Source organism: Pinus tabuliformis, chromosome 2_1, assembly GCF_031772625.1.
Source record: "Pinus tabuliformis cultivar Carrire ecotype Pingquan chromosome 2_1, CPIR1, whole genome shotgun sequence".
NCBI classification, from domain to species: Eukaryota; Viridiplantae; Streptophyta; class Pinopsida; order Pinales; family Pinaceae; genus Pinus; species Pinus tabuliformis.
This window is the reverse complement of record NC_142299.1, coordinates 836,575,282-836,592,527: the sequence shown is the minus strand read 5'-3', so window position 1 is coordinate 836,592,527 and position 17,246 is coordinate 836,575,282. Positions and strand designations below refer to the sequence as shown.

At 42.7% G+C, this 17,246-nt stretch overlaps 1 pseudogene; it reads right to left on the bottom strand.

Moving 5' to 3' along the window:
- Positions 1 to 17,246, bottom strand: part of LOC149203253 (palmitoyl-[acyl-carrier-protein] 4-desaturase 3, chloroplastic-like) — a 219,860-nt pseudogene that overhangs the window by 94,774 nt on the left and 107,840 nt on the right.

Here is a 17,246-nt window from a genome sequence, read left to right as displayed (position 1 = left end):
TCAGCAACAAAGGTGTCCCCTTGAAGCCAAATTGCTCTGATACCAAATGTAGGTTTTAATCCTATGCAGAAATTAACTGCATACGAATTCTAAAACATAGAAAATAAACAATGCGAGAGCATAACACATAAAACACATATACACAGAGATTTTCCAGTGGATCCCAAAACTGGGACTACCAGCTTGATTTTTCATAATGTTCCTTTCAATGTTACAATACATATTTATACATGTCAAAGCATCCAATACCATGGACCAAAAACCATCACGTCCAAAACCATGGACCGAAAACCATCGCATCCAAAACCATGTGTGAAAATCATGCGCAAAACCATAGGTGGCTCTGCCGATAGAGTGGGGTTACCTGCACCCCTCAAACCCCCTGTGACCCCCCTGCTATGCAATCGGCACAACCAATGGGGGGCTCCACCCCCCCTCTAACCCCCTGTTAATTATGTGGGCTGGTCGTGGAAAGAATATAACACAACCCAACATGAAAAATATGGAGAGCCATAATGGTGATGCCTTGTCTGTACGAGGAAGGTCCCAGAATAGAAACAAAAATAAGTCATCAAGTGGGAGACCTAAATCTAGAGGGAGATCTAAATCTCTAGGAAAACCTGTAAAGGTGGTGTGCTGGAAATGTGGAAAGGAAGGGCACTACAAAAGGGATTGTAAATCTAAAGCTCCTGATAAAGGAAAGGGATCTGATGATGCTCTTTCTATAGAGGTGAAAACCACCTCAGATGAAGGTGGGGATGTGTACTTTGCTTATTTAAGTACACATGTAGATCATGAGGCATGGTTGATTGATGCAAGTGCATCCTTTCACTTCACTCCCCATAGAGAGTGGTTCTATGAGTATGAGAGATATGATGGTGGTGATGTCTTCTTGGGGAATGACAAGAAGGCTAGAATAGTTGGTCGCGGAAAAGTAAAGTTGAAGTTGCAAGGTGGAAGGGTTAGAATACTTCTAGGTGTTCTGCATATTCTTGCATTAGCCAGAAATCTGATTTCTGTAAGCAAGTTGGATGATGAAGGTGTAAAAACAGTGTTCGAGAAGGATACCTACAAGATGGTTCGGGGGGCACTGGTATTGATGCGGGAAGTTAGAATTGGAACTCTGTACAAGCTGCAAGGTAGCACTACTATTGATGGATGCAACATTTCCATGGTTCCTAAAAGTGGAGCAGAAAATCTAGTGGTCTCTGGAGAGAAGACCATGTTGGGGCATCAAAGGCTAGGACATATTGAAGAGAAGGGCCTTCGAATACTTCATGGTAAAGGTATGGTAGAAGCTATGAGTAATAGCTCTTTAGATTTTGATTTCTATGAAAATTATGTATATGGGAAGTAGAATCGGGTGATTTTCCCCTCTGGTGGTAAGAGGGTGAAACAGATATTAGAGCTTGTGCACAGTGATGTGTATGGACCTCTGAAGGTTCCATCACTGGGTAAGTTTGTGTACTATGTATCATTTATATATGACTTCTCAAGGAATACATGGATATATTTCCTTAAGAATAAATTTGAAGTCTTTGACAAGTTTAAAGAATTTAAGGCTCTGGTGGAAAACCAGATAGAGAAGAAGATAAAGGTGTTGAGGAAAGATAATGGTGGATAGTTTTGCAGTAAGGAATTTGAAGAATTCTTTCAGAAGTGTGGTATAGCACAGCAGAAGACTACTCCATATACACCTCAACAAAATGGATTTGCAAAGAGAATAAATAAGATGTTGATGGAAAGGGCAAGAAGCATGCTCAGTGGTGCCGGGTTAGGATAGGAATTCTGGGCAGAGATGGTGGAGACAGCATGTTACCTGGTCAACAGATCACCTTCATCAACGTTGGAGGATAAGACTCCACAAGAGGTATGGACTGGTAAGAAACCCTCTCTTTCACATTTGAGGGTATTTGGATATGATGAATATGTACATGTTCCAAAGGATAAATGAACCAAGTTGGATAATAAATCTAAAAAGCGCATCTTTATTGGGTATAAGGATGGTTTAAAGGGTTATAATCTTTGGAACCCAGTAACAAGGAAGGTTGTGTACATCCGAGATGTGGTGTTCAAAGAGGTGAAAGATGTTATTAAATGTGAAGTCCAACCAAAGGAACTTGAGAAGATAGAGTTTGAGCCAAAAGAGGAAGAATCAGACTCTACAGCAGAGGAGGAATCAGAAGTTGAAGAGCCACAAACTCCGGGTGTGAGAAGATCAATTCAAGAAAGAAGGCATCCAAAAAGGTATAGTCGATCTGCTTTCTATTCAAATTTTTCTTTATCTATTACTGATGATGATTCCAGAACTCTGAAGGAAACAGTAGATTCAGCGAATAAAAAACTCTGGAAAGAGGCCATGGTTTATGAAATGGCATCTTTGCACAAAAATGAGGCTTGGGTTCTAGTGGAGTTGCCGGTTGGAAGGAAACCCATTGGAAGTGAATGGGTGTTCAAGAAGAATACAAATGCAGAAGGAAAGGTGGAGAAATACAAAGCTCGGTTGGTAGAGGTTATTCCCAGGTGTTGAGAATTGATTTTGATGATATTTTTTCTCTTGTTGCCAAGGTAACTTCTATTAGATTACTTTTATTTGTTGTTGCTGCTTTTGATTTTGAGGTAGAATAGATGGATGTGAAGACAACATTTCTTCAAAGGGATCTAGAAGAGGAGATCTACATGAAGCAACCTGAAGGCTTTGCGGTGAAGGGTAAGAAAGAACTGGTATGCAAGTTAAAAAAGTCTTTGTATGGGTTAAAGTAGTCACCAAGGATGTGATATCAGAAATTTGATACATTTATAACGGGAATTGGCTTCACCAGAAGAAAAGCAGATCATTGCATGTATTTTAAATTAATTGGTGACTGTGTTATTTATTTGGTCTTGTATGTGGATGATATGTTGCTGGTTGGAAATGACAAAGAAATTATCCAGGATTTGAAGACCCATTTGTCGTCCAAATTCAACATGAAATATCTTGGTGCTGCAAACTATATTTTGGGCATTGAAATTAAAAGAGATCAGACAAAGAGGAAGCTCTGGATAAACCAGAGGAAGTATGTCAAGACAATATTGCAGAGGTTTAACATGCAAGATAATAAAGCGGTGAAGGTTCCTATTCCTATAGGTGTAAAGTTATATGCTAAATAGTGTCCCAAGACACAAGAAGAGGAAGAGGACATGTCCTTTATTCCATATGCAAGTGTAGTCGATAGCCTGATGTATGTGATGGTCTGTACTAGACCAAACATTGCACATGTAGTGGGATTATTAAGTAGGTTTATGTCAAAACTAGGGAAGTAGCACTGGACAGCAGTGAAGCGGGTTTTCAGGTATTTGTTCGGAACTAGTGATTATGGTTTGTGCTACCAAGGTAGACCAGGATTGAACAGAGTGTTGGATATTAATGGCTTTGTTGATGCATACTGGGCTGGAGATTTGGATCGAAGAAGATCTACAAGTGGGTATGTGTTTAACCTATTTGGAGGTGCAGCTAGTTGGATAAGTAAGAAACAATCTGTAGTGGCACTATCAACTACAGAGGCAGAATACAGGGAAGCCACTCATGCAAGCAAGGAAGCAGTTTGGTTGCAGAGATTGTGTTCAAGTATGGGGTTAGTACAGGGAGCAATAAGGATAGATTGTAATAACCAAAGTGCAATTTTCTTGGAAAAGAAACCTGCATATCATTCAAAGACAAAGTGCATTGAGGTTCAATATCACTTTATGAGGGATATGATAGAAGACAAAGAGATTTTGCTGGTAAAGGTGGACACTTTGAAGAATACTAAAGATGCATTGAAAAAATCTGTGAGCTCTGAGATGTTCTCTTGGTGTAGAGAAACAATGAGCGTTGCAGGGTTGGATAAATGACAAAGCTTTCATGTGGACGTCTGTGGAAAGAAAACAACAAGTGGGAGAATGTTGGGTTGTGTTATATTCTTTCCATGACAAGCCCACATAGTTAACTAGGGTGTTATAAGGGGGGCGAGCCGCCCCTTCGTTGCGCCGATTGTGTAGCGGGGCGAGTCACAAGGGGTTTGAGGGGTGCAGGTAACCCCACTCTATGGGGTCCGGGGCAGCACCTTGGAAAATTTTGTTTTTGGACCCTATATTAGGTTGGGCAGACCTACCTATGGTTTTCTACATGATCTTTTGCTCATGGTTTTGTACGTGATGGTTTTCAGTCCATGGTTTTGGACGCGATGGTTTTTTGGTCCATGGTATTGGATGCCTTGGCATGTATAAATATGTATTGTAACATTAAAATGAACATAATGAAAAATAAAGCTGGTAGTCTCGGTTTTGGGATCCAGGGGAAAATCTCTGTGTATATGTGTTTTATGTGTTATGCTCTCGCATTGCTTATTTTCTGTGTTTTAGAATTCGTATGCATGTAATTTTTGGGGTTAAAACCTACATGTCGGCCTACCCATGGTCTACGAACCATGGGATTGTATAAATAGAGCGAAGCTCTAAGAGGAAAAGATAGTGTTGTGGGGAAAAATGCCTATGCAGGACGATCCTATCCACCTAAGGTGTGACAGTGCCTTAGCAACAAACAGATACTGCTATTCTGGTTTCTTCCTTTATGAAATGTGAAAGAGGGGAGATCGATAGACTTACCGTTGTCTTCCGTTTGTCCCTCGATCTAGATCCTCTTCTCTTTGGGTGTTCACAACTACTTGCCTCCTCGCTTGCTTAAGAGAACAGCTACTTGATTCCCACGAGATCACAAGAGAACAGCTACCTGTGACAAGAGAACAGCTACTTGCGACAAGAGAAGAACACAACACAAAGGCAGATATTCATATTCACAAATGATTCAGGATTAGAAGTAAATCAAATACACTAATGCAATCATACAAATACACCAGTATATAGGAGAAAACCAAGATAGCTTTATTGATTGATAACAGGGTTCAGGAAGAGATACAACCCAGAGGGCTCCAATCCAGCATCTCCTTCCCAGCAAAATGGAATTCCTTCTTCAGCTCCTTTCAAAGCATTAAGCACCCAATGTTTCCAGTCTCAAACCAACAACAATTCTTTGCAATAACAAAATTCCAGCCTCTAGATCTCATGGAGGAGAGATCTATATATAGTTATTTTGGAGAGAGGGTGAGTCAGCTTGAGATCTGACTAGTGTCCTCTCCCTCTCTCAGTTCTTGAGTCCACTTGGAGGTTCTTTCTTCCACTTGGAGATTTGGAACCTCTTACTCATCACCAGTCGAATTCCCTGAGGCAAGTGTCATTTTGGAAGCTTCCTAAGCATTGACACATTGAGGAATGAGCCTGCCACTTGTCCAAACTCACTCAGCGTAGGTAGCCTTTGTTGGAGTTGACATTCAACGTAGGTAGACAGTGGAGCAGTTGACATTCAGCACAGATGCTCAGTGGAGCAGTTGACATGATCCTGAATTGACTTGTTTTTGAGTGGTTTCAGGTGGAGAACTTCTGTGAATTGCTGTGCTTAGTTGGCCTTGTGTCAGGCGGAAAGAGTCGATAGTGCAGACACAACCAACCTCCCTAGGAGCCTAAGACTCTCTAGTGACAAACAAGACAAACAAGAGCAATCCTTCTCTAAACATGCATTTACTATACAAGAAATCAAGTGTTTAGATCCTACCTGTAGTCCAACGCTGTTGTAGCAGTCCAGCCTCGCTGATCCGGATGAGCTCCTCCTTCACTTCGAAACCTGCATTCACTAACAATCAAATGATTAAATAGCACTTGATAATCTCATAAAATAAAACATATTTAACACGTAGACCAAGGAGTACATGAAACAACTCATAAATAACAAGTTATTGAGAAGAATGGCCTCATTTGCATTAATAGGAAACAAAAGGAACAATTACAACCCGAGCCTTGGTGTTGTGCAAGTCCCTCCCAGGGTCCATCAAGAGTTCTCCTTTACTTTGACAAAGCTCACCCATTTCCAAATAGAACAAGCAAAGATGGTAATCTCTCCTCACAAGCTTCTAAATGGGAGTCCTAATTCCAGCAGCATCTACCCTTAGAAATGTTTAGCTTTCAACCTCCCCTCCTTCTGGCCCAATGCTTGTATTTATAGTGCTCAAGAGGAAGTTAATCAGGTCCACCATCAATGGGATAATCCCCTCTTTGGATGGGATAGCTCCTCTCTTGATGGGATAAGTTCCTCTTTCATAGTGGTACATGAACCATCTGGAGGCGCTCAATACACGTCGAACAACCTTCTAGAATGCTCTAGAAGTGACCACAAGTAACTTTTTAAAGATGAAACTCGCGCCTTTTGACCTTTACAGGGGTACGCACCTACCCCTTTACATATAGAGCGTACAAGTACGCAGTTTTTGTGAACATTAGGTGCGTATACGCAGGTAAGGACGAGAGAATCTGCGTACCCAGAGATAAACACATTTACAAAGACTTTCTCTCTTTTTGGAGTTTGACATGGAGAGCAGAGGCATAAGACTTGCCCATGAGGATAGCATGACTGTTGATAGAGCCATACTAACTGTAAATAGCCATGGTGACATTTTTTAGTGTAACAGATTGCCCCCTAAAGTGTGAAGCCTGTAGTAGATTAGGGTTTTGTATTATCTAGGAAGGGTGAAGCGCTTTATCATTTCAAGGATTATCTCGTGGAGAACCTGGTCAGAACCTGCAACTTTCAACACAAGATACATGTATAAGATTATATCATCGCTGAGGTAGGCATTCCCATACTCAGATCAAAACTTTAACTAACAGACTAACTACTCTGATACAGGAATGATCTTGCAGTACATCATAATCATAGACTTTTGTAGACACAGTATGGGCGCAGCCATCTGTTTATGATTAGTCTACTAGATAATGAATACAAAACTCCTCGCAGCCTGGATGGTGGAAACTAGATCCAGGGTCTTCATTTCTACTTCCCGAATTGGTACGATTCTAGCCATGCGAATAAATGAGTTGATGTCGAACATGGTAGAAACCACTTGATTACCAGTCGATGATGTAAACTGTTAACAAGTGTGAGAGAGACCACCAGTAATGTCAATGGTTCTCAAAGTACCCAGTACAATCCATGAGATGTGAATAAATGAATTGATGTCGAACATTTCACGGAATCCTTCGATCGAAAGTCAATGATGTAAACTGACGTCAAAGGCGAGAAACCTGCCATTGATGCATGCAGACTTCAAGGTACTGACGATTTCTAAGTCATCTCTCTAGATAATGTGCTGATGTCGATAGAAAGCGACCCGTTGCAGGCAAGCCCACAACACGAAATCATTGTTCAAGTTGAAGAAATGTTGCTGTAAGGACTGACTCAGGGATGGTCAAATGGATGACAAGTATTTTTGCAGATGAAAGTTTTGTTTGCAGACCTCTTGAACACATAACAACACAACAGATGGCTTGGTGACGAATGACTCAAAGTTAATCCCCAGAACCCAGCTGAAGACTTTCAATGTGGTTTGATCAACTGTGAGGTAAAGGATTTCCCAACCCAGGTGAATGAAAAGTGTCGTGTTCAAGAGTGGTAATAAGGTTTCTTCTGAGACAAAGGATAACAAATAGGCTCATTCTTCTCTCTTTTCCCCCACCATTTCTGGCAAGTACCTCTTTATTTTTAACAAGCTTGAGGAGGATAACATATGCTTGATTATAAGCTCATCCTTTGGATGAGTCCAACCTAGTTTTGATTCGAACCCTAGGGAGGAGTGGTTCGTTCATGTTTGTAATTGAACAGGTCCTTTACTGTGAAATTTTAACGAGCCCAGTATAGGAGAAACTCGGCGTTTTTCAATTTTAGAGAGTCTGAAAAACTTAAGAAGACTCCAGGTTGAACTTTTTCGTAAATTTGTGTCCCCCAAGCCCGAAAAAGTATAAAATAATACCTGGGAGAACCGCTTGATCTTGCGACCAAGGAGTACTTTCATGATTAGTGTCTCTGACCTGAAAAGTAAAAAGTGATCAAGGACACGTTGTTTTATTTCTGTATCGAGTTTGAAACGACAAAAACCCGACAATCTGTTCCTGTTTTTACGGTCAGAAAAGAGCTATAAGGGGACCGTCTTTTAGTTCCGTTTTAACGAGTGTAAAAGAAACACTCGGCAATCTTTTCATGTTTTAGGAGTCAGAAAAGAGCTTAAAAGATGACTCTGATATTTTGGTTCGTGAAAAATGATGATTTTACCCTAAAGTCCTTTTGTCCTGCACAAAAACAACACATTACTCATACCTGTTTAATATGGGCAAAAATACATTGAAAAATATCTTTTCATGGTGAAAAATAAACAAACTTAACATTCATTCATCCAAAAAACCTATAAAAAGACTTTTTACCGTGTCATTTTTACCATTTTACTGTTGAGGTTGAGAAAAGGGCTTTTGACAAGAAAACTTCCTGTGGACATTGCGGAGAATCCGACCGTCAGAATCGAGCGTCGTCTCTTTCAGGTATTCCACAACATCCTCCTCTTCAATTTCATCCGTTTAAAATTCATTTTTAGGTTTTAGTTTGATTTTTTTAGGGGGTTTAGGGTTTTAGGATATGTTTCTCGGGGTACGCAGGTGCCCCATGGGTGACCTGCGTCCCCCGACCTTTTTTGTATATAGAAAAAAGGTCGGCGTACGTAGCCCGCCTTCAGACCAGCTGCGTACCGCCGCTCTGTGTTTTGAACGCGGGGTGCGTACCCCGTGAAACACGCATTTTGAAACCCCAAACTCCAAATTCAACCAACCAAATTTTTTCAAATGAATTCTAACTATTGTTTTTTGGTGTGTAGGGCATTCACCATGCTAGATTGGAGAGAAAGAGAACACGAGGACGTTGATTTGGCCGCAATTGGTCATCAACCTTCCATTGATGCGTTAAAAGCATGCAGACTATACAAATACTGGGCCATACCTGGCATGAGGGGCCAGGTGCCATTCCTTGAGTGGCTGGTTGAAAGGTGGAACATTCAGGATCAATGCTTCTACATCGGAGAGAACCAGCTCGAGATAGAGCCCTCCCACATATATTTTCTCTCTGGCTTGCCAAATAGGGGCAAGCAACTGACTCTGTCCGGGACTAGGCCGGGTGGCCAATCCCTTGCTAGCCTTCGGCTAGAGTGGTGTAACTATCAGAACCAGGAGAAAGGGATAGAAATCAAGTACATATCCCTGCCCGAACTTATGGTGATAGCCTTTACTGTTACCAGACTCTGCGGCGCAGCCGCCTTACACATTGCCACCGGGTCCCAAATGCGGATGGCGATAGATTGCTACCGAGGCACCATTTTCAACTGGTGCGATGTTGTGTTGGCCAATATGAAGGGCCAACTGACCAGGGCAAAGAACGGACAACTGAAGACCTTTGGATATGGGCCTTTAGTTGTGAGCTTTGCCTTAAAGAGAGTTCCAATGCTGATCCCCCAGCATCTTACTGTTCCAGTTGGGGCTCCTCGGGAGCCTAAGTTGACGAGATGGGTTGCGGTAATGGCCCGGCATCCTGATGAGGGCACGACAGTTGTTCGATTTCCTGATGGTTACCTTCACTGGCTAGAGAGCCAGGTGTTTGCTATTCAGGATTTTCCTTATGCCGGAATGGATTTTCGGAATGATCCGGACATGGTTCTTCCACAGGGAGAACAGTGGGACGACAGAGGTATTTCATTCCTCACAAGTTTTTAAATTATGTATTTTTTTTTTTTAATATATATATCGCCTCAAAACTGACAGCACAAATTTTCAAAATGCAGATGTAGGTCCACGGCGTCCGGCCAACCTCCGGGCTTTTGAGAGGAGAGTACCAGCTGTACCAGCACCAGCCCCACAGGATGCGGCCGCAGAGACCTTAGCCGAGCTGGAACAGGATCTAGAGCATCTGACGGTGGGTATACCAGAGACCACCATAGATGACATTCCTATTCGACTTCAGCGCTATGTGGTCGCAGTCCCAGGACCTTTTAGGAGGTTCCTGTGTAGGGTAGCACGGGCAGTGGTCTCGTATAGAGAGCACCACCAGTGATTGGCTAGTCACTTTTGTAGACACATATGACATTTTTGGTTTTTTGTACTTATCATTTTTGCCGATCATAAGGTGTTTTTCAACCTATGATCGAAGACGATGTATATTTTTGACACACTCCTATCTATATATATATCATTATTACCGGCTTATCTTGTTTAACATATGTGATGAAATGTTTTTAAATTTACTTTCATGATTATCGCAAATGTCTGTCCAACATTCGAGAAGCAATTGCATCTGCTAATGTATTTAAAGACCTTGGAATATGCTGATATTCAATGTAATCAAATTCACGTTCCAAGAGGCGAACTCTCAAAAACAACCTTAATAACACAGGATTTCTAATGGCATATATTCTATTAAGCTGTAATACAACGAGTTCAGAATCTAACCTCACTATCAAACGTCGAATTCCAAATGAAATGGATTCAGACAATAATTCAACCACTGCACTGTATTCTGCAATGTTGTTCATCGTTTGACCGAGGCTCACCCCATGCATAGAAACTAACTCGTCAGAGGGTGAATAGATAACCCAAGCTGCAGAAGAGATATTCCGTGTACTACGACAAGCACCATCGGCAAATCCAATGTACGTTTGGAGAGGCGTCGACATCTGCAATATCAAGAGTAAAACCAAGATAAGCCAGAATAACGATGAAAAACACACTTTCTAAGCTAATCACACTATCTAAACTAACAAACATACTAGCTAGAAAGAAAACCTAACCTAACTAAAATTCTCCATACCCACCATTTAAGCATAATACCTCTTTAGGTAAAGTCCATTTCTGGGTTTACCCAAAGAGTCCCCATCAAAATCTACCAGCTCATAGGCCCCTTTTGCTAGCTTTCGCTTTACAATGTAGGGTCCATGCCACATAGGAATGAATTTTCCAGCACCTAGCTTATCGTTAGCTTGATCATATAATAGCACTAGGTCTCCTTCCGAAAAACTTCGAGGGGTCACATTTCTATCATACTGAGCTTTCATTCGCTTCGCGTGAGTCTCGATTGCCAATGCAGCGTCACGTCGAGTCTCATCTAACTAAGCTAAGTATAATAAACGTTTCTCCTCTTCGGAAGTAGCTGGGAGTAATTCGACAGCCATTTGAAGTGATGGGATTTCGCATTCAATGGGTAACACAGCTTCCAAGCCATAAACTAGCTGGAAAGGAGTGAACCTTGTTGAAGTTTTCACTGAAGTTCGGTATGCCCATAGCGCTGAAAATAACATGTTGTGCCAATTCGACCGATGAATACCAATGATTCGTCGGATCATGATAACCAGAACTTTGTTGATAGACTCAACCAAACCGTTGGCTTGCGGATAATAAGGAGTAGAGCTATCGTGGCGCAAACCAAGCTGGCTTGTAAGCTCAGTCATCATGATGTTTCGAAAATGGCTCCCATGGTCAGTGATGATCACTTGTGGGACACCAAACCTAGTTATAATGTGATTGAATACGAAAACTGCAGCTGTTTTGCCGCTTGCGTCGAATGTAGGCATCGCCTCGGCCCATTTAGTAAAATAATCAACCGCGAGGATGATATACGCATGCCCCCCGGCCGAGTGAGGGTTACAAGTAATAAAATCGATACCCCATTTGGCGAAAGGACCAACGAAAATTATAGGATGGAGAGGAGCAGGTGGTGCGCGCATCTTGCGATCAAACACTTGACAGTTGTGGCACTTTCGGACCACAATGATACAATCTTTAAACATGGACGGCCAGAAATAGCCAGCGCGCAACACCTTCTGAGCTGTGGCATACCCAGACATATGACCGCCACATGCTCCAGAGTGACAATCATTCAAAACCCTCTCAGCCTCTTCGTGAGTTAAACAACGTCGAAAAACTAAGTCTGCCCCCCGGCGATAAAGTGTATCTCCAATAATTCTGTATTGCTGGGATTGAAACCGAATTTTTCGACGTTCCGACTTTGAAGCTTCAGGCCGAAAGGTTTGGGTTTGGAGATAGATGATTATATCCCCGTACCACGGATCTAAAGTACTGATAAGAAACAAAGATTCGTCCGCAATGGACTCCTCTGCCACAGTTTCTGTGTCAGCATGCGGGAAATCACACATCAATTCCGCAAAAACTAAGGATTTCTTAGACTTGGACTTCTCGAACTCCAAGTCGAACTCTTGCAGGATAACGATCCATTTAGAGTACTTGCCCCCTAGCAGTTGTTTAGTCAAAATATAAATCATAGGGTTGCAATCCGAAATAACTGTAGTTTTACGGAGAAGAATGTAGTGACGAAAACGCTGGACAGCTTGAACGGCTGCCAGGGCCAATTTCTCCACATGCGAATATTTTAGCTCAGTGGGGTTTAATGTCCTACTAAGATAATATATCACATGTTCCGTTCCGAATTCATCTTCTTGAACTAACACCATTCCAATAGTGGAATGCGAAGCTGCGAGGTATAAGAAGTAGTCCTGGTTGTAGTTGGGAGGATGCAACAACGGTGCATGGGTCAACGCGTGCTTAAGTGCATCAAAAGATTGTTGGGCAATCTCGTCCCAAAAGAATTGAGCGTTCTGTTTCAACAACCGTGTAAAACCTTTAGTGACCTCGGCGTAGTTTGGAATGAATCGGCGTAAAAAGTTTGCTTTCCCTTGCAAACTTTGGAGTTGGCGCAAACTCGAAGGAGGAGGCAATTTGATGATAGCTTCGACCTTCGAGGGATCGACGCGAATGCCGGCTTTTGAAACAAAAAATCCCAGCAATCGACCCGTTTCTATACAGAATACACACTTGTGGGGATTCAACCGAATACGATAATGCCTACACCTCATAAAGATTGCTCGTAAGTGGACAAGGTGATCAGCTCGATGTAAAGAATGAGCAGGCAAATCATCGAGGTACGGTTGCACAATGTGCTTGATGTCATGAAATGCGTAAGACATCGCCCGTTGAAAAGTGGCTCCGGCATTCTTAAGCCCAAAAGGTAATTTGCAGTAAGCAAATGTCCCCCATGGACAAATGAATGCCGTTTTTGGTTGATCGGCAGGTAGAATATTGATTTGATTATAGCCCGAAAAACCATCCATAAAGGAAAACATTTCACTTCCGGCACAATCATCAATGATTTGATCGATATAAGGCGTAGGATAGTTGTCTTTTGGACAAGCTCGATTTATATCCCTATAGTCGATACAGATTCTTATTGTTCCTTGTTTCTTGTTAACCGGAACAATATTCGATACCCAATCCGTTAACGGGATTGGATAAATGAAACCTGCTTTCAACAGCTTCTCGACTTCTGCTTTAATCGCAGCCGCTTTTCGAGGGTGAATCTGACGCAACCGTTGCCGGACGGGTTTAGCGTCCGGGTAGGTCTTTATTTCATGAACAACAATGGCAGGATCGATTCCTGGCATTTCCTCGTAAGACCAGGCAAACACATCGCGGAATTCTTGGAATAGGGCCTTGTAAGTTTGAATTTCATCTTCTGTACATGAGGCACCTATATGAATGTTTTCCTCAATTCCGGGCTTCACTGAAATGTCAATGGGAATAGTGCGAGAAATATTCCCTAAATTCAACTCTGAATCAGAATGTTTCGTTGGATTCTGAGCGTCTTTGACATATTCAGCGGTAAAAATAGATGAAAAATCATTTTCAAAAGCATCATCCTCAGGTAAAAACGAAGATCTATGATGGAGATCTTCCCATGGTAGATCGTCTACACTTAGGATTTCGCGAAGTTGTTCGTCAGATGACACGACTTCGGGAAACGCTATCCGTTCTGAGGTTGATGTGAAAAGTGATTCTTCACTGACCACATTCATTTGGTCGATTTGGGTTGAACGCGAGTCGGTAAAAGACATGACGGCTTCATAAGCAATTTCATATGGACTCAAAGGCATAGCATCACCGAATGAGTCTATCTCAGATTCAGATGGGACAATCCAAGGATCGTCGTAAATAATGGTGTCTGATGTAATCATATGAATTGATGCAAATGAAGGGTCTGCGTTGATTGGAGGGAAAGGAAAAGTTCCCAGTAAACCGGAATCTTTAACTAAACCTACGCCAACGTCCCTATAAGGGATTGTCGTCTTACCGACATGCTGGATACTCTCTGAAGAGGCTGGGTCGGATGAAAAGTATGTCAGCTGATCAATTGTCACGATCTTACCGTTATGTGGAAACTTTATTACTCTGAAGACCGATGAAACGACCGCTGTCATAGCATATGACCAACTTCGACCCAAAAGAAGGTTGTAGTCTAGAGGGGCATCAACCACCTCCACATCCAGACTAACGGTTTTACCTTCTACCCCTATAGGCAATTCCTGTAGAATACCAAACGGACGGAACCCACGGCCATCAAAGGCCTTAAGGATGGTCGGGGATTGGTTCAGCGAAGGAGAACCAAGCGATCTCCAACACTGAATCGACATAATACACGTGGAAGCTCCCTCATCAATTACAGTCCGATGAATAGGCCTGTTTTTTACTATCACTGGAATCTGGAAAGCCATTTGATGGGGTAGACGCGGTGTACTATTTTCTAGATCGAAGATTATCAGATTCGGGTCCTGAACATCAACAGCTCCGATAGCCGACAAAAGTAATTTTCGTTGTGCTGGGCATGATTGCAGCACTTCTAAAGCCGACATTGCTGAGGGTGAAACAGCTAAGTCCTCAACAATGTTGTAATTCTGGGCCGCTCTCGCATGTGGATTGAAAGCAGACCTTCGAAGTACACCCTTGGCGGGCGGTTTGATTACTAAGTCCGGGTTAGGTTTTTCGATCTGTAGTGGATCGGAACCAGGAGCTGAGGTTGATGGATTAGAATGAGAAGATTCTGCTTCCTTACCATCAACAGGATTCTTACTACCATAATCTTGCGACCGAGTCGCAATCCTCACATGAGACATCATCAAAATGGGTTCTTCACTGGCAGTCGAGGAAGAACCTATCATCTTACTCTCCTGCTTTGGAAATGGATCTTTTAACACAGCAGGAGTGGGAGAACCTTTGACTATTTTCACAACCTCGGCCCGATGAGGGCAATCTCTTGTAAAATGATCCTCTTCACAAATAAGACAAGGATATCGAGGTTTGCGCTTTTCGTCATTGGTTTCCGACTTTTCTGTTTTCTCCTTCGGAGCCTTGTCTGCTTTAGCCTTCTTCTTTCCTTTCTTCTTTCCACCGTTTTTTGATTTGGCCGTAGATGACTCTACAGCGTGAATATCGGCGGAAAGTTCAGGAGAAGACTCTCCTGTCGGGGAATCAGGCAAGGTGATTATAGGAGTAGTAGAATTCTTGGAAGATTTCTTCTTGCTCTTTGTGTTCACCGTACCAATCATACCATCAGCGGCATGAGATCCCGAAGGAGCAGCAGCGATTTGATTCGATTTTGGAAGATCTGGGATCTTCTCGTGTAACGTACCTGACTGAGTATAAACTAAGTCAAGGTACTGCGCCTGAGCAATGACTTGCTCCTCAGTAACTACTCCGGCCTTAGCTACATCTTCAGTAATCTTCGGTAATAATGATTTAACAAACCATTCAGCTAAGATTTGGTCCGGAATAAAAACTTTCACTAACCTTTCACTAACCTTCTTCGACGTCTCCACTCATGAATGTGATCAGAAATATACGTGGACGTCGATTGTTTTAGTGAAGTTAATAACTCCGTGCCATTATCGTATCTGACCGGCAACTGAAAGTGAGTTAAGAACGAGGTAGCTAACTGGCTAAAATTGTAAAAAGAGGCCCGTGGTAACTCAATGTACCACTTGGCCGCGAGACCAATGAGTGTACGCTGGAAAAGACGTAAGCGGATCGAATCATCCGAGATAGAATTTGAAGCACACCAGAGGTGGTAAGTCATCACATGATTGGACGGATCCTCTCCAGACTTACCTTCGAACTTGGGTATATCACTGGGCAACTTATTTGGCATTGGCGGCCAGAACGGAAGATATTGAATTGGATCGTTCGTTAGGCGCGTCAAGTCTGGTAAATCCAAAGTTGCGATAAACGGTAATTGCCGGTTAGGATCTCTAAAACTCTGGGTCACAAGACCAGTCCCAGGAGGAGGATATCCAGGATAACTAGGAACAGGAATCGCATTAGGGATATTATATCCTCCTGGAAAACCAGGATTAACCGGACCGTACTGGGGTTGTTGAGGTTGTTGATAAGTGTACCCAGGATACGGTTGATACTGGTAAACTGGCTGCTGGACAGCTTGCCCATATTGGTACTGTCCCTGGTACGGTTGATGAACAAATTGAGGTTGAGTAGTGACAACCGTACTTATACCAGGCTGACCTATAGGCATCTGGACCGTGGTTTGAATCGTAGATCCAGACAACGGTAAAGATGTCTGAGGAGTGGTTGCAGAGACAGTAGAAACCGGAGCTGTCGATACTCCAGAAGTAAGTGCGGCAGATGTGGCGGTAGTTGCAGCAGCCGTTTGAGATGGAGTACTAGGTGCAATTGGCGGCTGAGTAACTACCGAAGTTACAGAAGTTTGAACATTTGACTGGACAGGTTGCGGTTGCTGGGGTGGACCAGAAACTACGGGTTGTCCAGCTTGAGGTACCAACTGTATACTTGGCTGCAACACCTGTTGACCTTGTGATGGATCCCACACTATCATTCCAGGGTATTGACCCGTAACAGGTTGAGGATACTGAGATCCATAACCGGATTGAGGATAGGATTGATAACTGAAAGGTACAGTTCCCATACCTTGAACATATGACTGACCTTGAGGTGGTTGATAACCTTGACTCGAGTATTGACCTTGAGGTTGATAACCTTGGGGTAAATATTGATACTGGGGTTGACCTTGACCTTGAGGTTGATACCCTTGAGGTTGATACCCTTGGGGTTGATACGCTTGAGGTAAATATTGATACTGAGGTTGACCCTAGGGTACATATTGAGGCTGGGGTTGACCTTGAGGCATGTATTTCACCATAGGTACATACTGACCTTGAGGCTTCCCCCCAAACACAATTTGTGTACCTTGAGGTTGCCCCCCAGGCGGTAATTGGCCACCTTGAGGTTGAGAAACAGGAACTGAACCTGACATCATGTAAATGTCTCCTACACCCAACGGTTTATTACCATTGTTTCCAGCTAATAACCCATGATCAATGGGTTGAGGAGATGCCCCCGCAAAGGTACCAGAAAGTGACTGATACCCGGTGGGAACAGAAGGACCGCCGTGTAAGAAAGATTCAGGAGATTGAGTGAACACGGACGACTAA